Genomic DNA, 5,983 nt, shown 5'->3' with positions numbered 1-5,983 from the left:
CGAATTTAGGCCGGCACCGAATTCAGAAGAAAGTATAACATACATGTTTTTGCGAAACATTCACTTGAGTAATTTATTTCAATTATTCGGCACCAGGGAAAAAAATTATTCTGGTATTAAATTTCAACTGCACATCTTGCAGTTGGTTACGTTTAGAAAGTATTGTAACGGCCGAAAATTAAATCTTTTAACATGAAAAATATGGCCGAAATTAATACCATGTTGCCGTTTCCCTTAATAACGCCGTTTTTCGTTTTCCTTAATAACGCCGTTTTCCTTAATAACGCCGTTTCCCTTAATAGCGCCGTTTTCCTTAATAACGCCGTTTTCCTTAATAACGCCGTTTTCCTTAATAACGCCGTTTTTCTTAATAACGCCGTTTTCCTTAATAACGCTGTTTTCCTTAATAACGCCGTTTCCCTTAATAACGCCGTTTTTCTTAATAACGCCGTTTTCCTTAATAACGCTGTTTTCCTTAATAACGCCGTTTTCCTTAATAACGCCGTTTTCCTTAATAACGCCGTTTCCCTTAATAACGCCGTTTCTCTTAAATAATGCCGTTTTCCGTTTTCCGTTTCCCTTATGATTTAACACGATTTGATGCAAGGGATAATCTATTAGTGACATTTGTTGAGAACGTGTTGATTTTCCTAATTTTCACTCAAGATTAAGTTTAACCTAAAATTTCCTGTCCTTGTAAAACCTGTGTAATATTATGGTCTGAATATTTTTCATATTTATAACGTATCGTCTCCTCAAATCTTAATGGCCATTTGGTATTAATAGATACTCAATTGAATGCTGCTAGTTTCGCTTTTTTCAATATAAAACCGAAATCCCAAAATGGAATTAAATTGCTTTCCTTATGCACATTCATGTACTTGCCGATCACGTGTTGTTTTTTGTGATTTTTAATTTAGAATTTCATATCTGAAATCGAATGTCTATTTTCTTATATTCGGTCATTCACCATCATTTAATTTTTTTCTTTTTCAGGATAAACTTCAATTTGTTTCTCCTTTTAGTCATAAATCGCTTGTTTAATTTTACTTTTCCTCTAATAAAAACATCATTGAAGCGAGTTTTAAGTCCTTTTTAAAAACGATTCCTTTTTCAACATTAAACTTCAAACTGAGTGTCAATTCAAATTTTGTAAATTTTAAATCGTTAATCAATGTCGGTGAAGAACATGAACAAATATCTCAATATATGTGTCTTTCATCGCCTGGTTACTCTTCCCTCTTAAAATGAAATTTGAATCTTTATTCTTAAACCTGTCAGTTCTTTCCTCCTGAACTTTCAATTATTATAAACTCCTGTTAATTCAATTGGCTTTATTTTGGAGTTTGGACTTTTTCATATTACGCTTTTCGCCTTACTGTTTCCTTTAAACATGCACTAAACATCGTTGATTCATTTCGTACTCAAATACCAAACTGAAATTTTGCCTCAGTTTTGAACCTTCAATTGAAATCGTTATACTGAAAACAATTTATATACAATTAATAATAACAATCAATTCATTTATTCCGCCATGAAAGTCAAATTTCAAACTAGAATTTCTCTTCTTTGATCACAAACAAACTGCAAGTCGGTGTCGTTTTCCGGTGGTTTCATTGAAAAGATGGTATTTTCCTCACACGTTTAACCGCTTTTTAATCGCATGTCAAATCACTCTGATGATGGAATATGAGAGGTTGGGGACTGCGTGACTTAAAAAACAGTAAGAAAATAAATGGCCGCTGTCGTGGCTGATGGAATGGGCCACGAGAATGGAAAAGTACCGATGAAAGCACGGTTACTTTCTCAAACATGAAACTGCCTATCGACCGCTGTCGTTAAATATTACAGTCTCAATTCTACCGTGAATATCAGATCGAACCCTCATTCGACCCAGGCCTGTTCCCCTGGATCCATCAAACGAGATCTTCCGCAAGTTGTCAGTAAAAAGGTTCACAGATCAACACGAGGTCCCTGACCGAAAAATCAAGCCTCGAACCGCTTTACCACCCGCACTACCTTCCTAAAAAAATCCCATGGTACTCCTAAATTTCGCTTACTGTAGTTCCATATTATCCATATCATTCTCCTTTAGTCCCAGTCATGCTCACCGAGGTCATCATCGGCGTCGTAGGTTTCCGTTTCAACGAACTTGTGACATTCCTCTTCTTCGTCATCGCGTTGTTTAGCGAGCTAATGAAAGTGGAAACACCGAATTTTACGTGCTGGAAGAGTTGACCAGTAAGGTCGGTGGTGTGACGACGAAGCGTGCTTCTGATTGGCTAACACGGACACATTAGCCAATGAGAAGTTTGCTTTGTCCGTAAATTACGTCATAACTCATTATACAAATTCGCATACAAGTTTTTCCTAAACAGATTTTGTTACTGAGGCAAACATTGATTGAACAGATGATTTTTGAAGAAAATATGATTGGCAAATTCAGGGACTTCATAACAGGGGTTAGGAGAAGGCCCCCTGGCCTTTTACGAGCAGAGGCAAGAAGGCAAAGATGCCCTTTTATTACATTATATACGTTTAAGTAGAAGTGCTACCAACGAGCATCACGAATAGCACAATTGTCTGGTGAAAAGGTTCCAGACACTGAAATCGTCTTGAAAAGAGAAAATACGAAGAAAGAAGTTCAACAAACAATGTTTTGCAATCATTCTCTAGTATGTGTCGTTGCAGAAGCGCTTTTTCACGAAAATATGATCCCCTTTGCCCCTTCCATCGTTCCGGCGCTCCTGGGCAAACTGTTTATGAAAATGCCGATCACATAATCTTGGTATAATCTGAGTATATCAAAAAAATGCCAATTTATCAACAATGGTTCAAGGTACCCTCTTAAGAATGCTTTGCCGTCTTCTGTCCTGAAACTTGAGTGCTGTCAGCCGTTTCTTCAACGCTTTGTCCCGATTTTCACTCATTTTGCTCGTTTTTGCCTCTTGAGCATGTTCCTTGTCCTTTTGAGCACTGGCAGCAGATTCCTTTGCGCGGCTTTTGACAAGCTTAGATTTAGCTAAACAAAAAGAGAGAAACAAAGCGACATCAAAACGGGATCTTCTAGTCTATGAGCATTTTTGTTGTTGTAAACATATACCTTCCTGCTCAGCGGCACGAGCCCAGAACTCTTGCATGATTCCCTTTCTGCGCGCTTGCGCTGCTTTCATCTTGTTCTCAACCTTCAACGCGATTCCTCTGCCGCGTTCACTGAAATCACAACAATAATAGCAGGCTTTAGCAGTGGCTACGAATACGGCTTCAAGATTGGGACATGTCGCAGTGCTCGGAAGCTTTCGTCCAATTGGATAATGCTTTTCTATGCTTTCTAAAGAACGAAGCTATGCTATTGGTTGAAACAGAAAGTGTATTGTAAAGTTCAGCCAATGAAAATAAATCTTGTGATGAGCTGCGACACTACCCTGAAGATTTGCCATTGTGTTGTTTGCTTACGCCATCAGCGAAAACTCGTGAAGCAGTGGAGCTTCTTTTGTGGACAAATTGATCAATTTCGTATTTGAAAGCCCAACGGCTACGAGTTTCGTCAGATGGCGTAGGAGCATCGAGTTTGGCGCGAAATGAGGATCGACACTGCTCCGACTCGTAGACGTTGTCGATCGTAATGCTAAATACCGATCTATTGACGAATGATGATGCATGGTTTATATTCTGATAATAATCAATGGCCATGGAACATGATACTCTACCTAAGGCACATTATACACTGGCGGTCAAAAAGAACTGCTCAAATGTTGCTATTATCGTATGTGACAGGAATCATTACCATCTATCTTTTATTGCACATTAACGATCAAAAAGAACTGTTTAGATACAAATTTCTAGTCTATTACCCAAACTTTTAACCCATGAGTACGATCTCAGACATCCTCGATCGATCTCTCTTTTTAAATGTCGAACGAAACGCTACAATGATAGCTTTTTGCCGTATTGCATACGTAAATGGAACTCATTTTAATATTTTAATATTTTAGAACCTAATGTTAGCATATCTTTTTGTAATTATGGTATTAACATGTTAGTAATTGTATTTCTGAGTATTTTATCACTGTAAATATGTAAATAGTCTTATTTCTGATACTTGTAAACTTGTGTTTTTCAGTTCGTTTTTCAACTGCCATTCAAGTATTTTAATAATAATCATTAATCAATCATTAATCATTCATAAAAAGGAAGCGAACATAGGAGAGAGCTTCATAGGCATTTTGGATAATTCTCTTATTCCAAGCAATATTTCAATAATGTAATGCAACCTGCCAGACTTCCAAGATATAGTCAAACAATGGTTTCAGGAAGAGGGCGTGACAGAAATGGATTGACCTGAACAGTAAAAAGACCTTCACCCTATTGAAAATCTATGGGACGATGTCAAGGGGATAGTGCAAGAAAGGAATTAATTCATAAAGCGTCCATGATTTATGGGTTGCTGTAAAGACTGTCCATAGGATGAATTTCTTTTGACCGTTAAGATTGCCACCTTAACAGAAAGTATGCCACGCCGGTGTAAGGCTGTCATCATTTATAAGGCCAAAGGAGGTTCAAGCAGTTCTTTTTGACCGCGAGTGTATTAGGGTTAATTTTACAAACACTGTGTGTACAAATACATCTAACGAGGTTTTAACAATTTCTTTATAAGGTTTTCCCTTAAAATCGAGTAATCTACTTGAGAACATGCCTATCGAAGTAACATAATTTGGGGCACGTCGTCCGAAGTTCGGAGACCGTCGCTCCGACATCGTAACTCACCGTTCTTTCTCATGAATGACTTCCGGGGAAACCTTGGCAGTTGCTCTGCGTCTTGCAGAGCGCACTCTATCTGCGATGTTTGCATTTCGACGACGTTCAGCCTCGAGCTGTTTCTCCTGCATTCTCTTACGGTTCGCCTTTTAAAAGAGCAAAGAAAGAGCCGGTTTGCAATTTTACAATCGGAAACTATAGACTAGTTTTTTGTGGGGCGGACTTTATTAAAAATTTCGGACAGCAAAATATCTTTTTACTGTCTTTTACAGTCTTTTTTTACTGTTTTTAAAAGTCTGTGTGGTTTAAACGACTACCCGTTAAGGCCCGTTTTGCAATTTTTGCAGTGATTTTATGTGCGATTTTCCTCTTTTGATAGATATGAATGAGTGAATTAATTACGGATGTTGAAATCGGAGCTCGTACACATCAGAGCATTCGTAACTTTTTTCTCGTTCACATCTATCAAAAGAAGATAATCGCACATAAATTCGTAGCAAGTGTAAACGGGCCTGTAGTGTGTATAAAAAATTTCAGGCATAATCCTAGAAATAAGACATATTCAATGAATATAACTGTCACATTTATATGAAGGCCCGTTCGCAATTTCTGCTGCATTTCTCGGTGCCATTTTCGTCTTTAGAGGGATGGAAACGAGCAAAAAGTTACAAATGCTCTAATGTACAAAATGTCCTTATGTGTACATCCGTAACTAATTCACTCGCTTGCAACTATCAAGAGGCGAAAATCGCAGCAAAAATTGCAAGTGTAAACAAGCCTTAAGATATTACGTCAAAATATTTGTATTCATTTACCTCCGCCCTTTGGTGTTTCAACAGGCGCGGAGGAACACAAGCAGGGGTGTCAGGTCTCGCTGTGTCGATCTTCCCAATCGCGAAGGCACAGCAACGTTTCAGATTCTTCTCTTCCGGTCTCAAAAGAGCTTGCATCTGACTTTCAATGGTCTTCATATTCACTTGAATGTCTTCGATGGTCGGCAAGTCGACTGGCTTGATTGGAACATCACCCAATATCCAAAATGGTGGTGGTTTGTTAATATCGGGGAGTTTCTCGATTTCTAAATATACAATGGAACCATATTACAGTGAACTTATGGGGGGAATTCAATTAGTTTTGTATAATATTCTTGTACGTTTGCATAGTGACAGCAAATAAGGAAATTAGCTTGTAGGTACACCTTATATGGTAATATATAATTAATATG

The sequence above is a fragment of the Dendronephthya gigantea genome, unplaced genomic scaffold (genome assembly GCF_004324835.1).
Source record: "Dendronephthya gigantea isolate DGI-Jeju-01 unplaced genomic scaffold, DenGig_1.0 000053F, whole genome shotgun sequence".
In the NCBI taxonomy this organism is placed as follows: Eukaryota; Metazoa; Cnidaria; class Anthozoa; order Malacalcyonacea; family Nephtheidae; genus Dendronephthya; species Dendronephthya gigantea.
Note: the sequence above shows the minus strand (reverse complement) of the source record.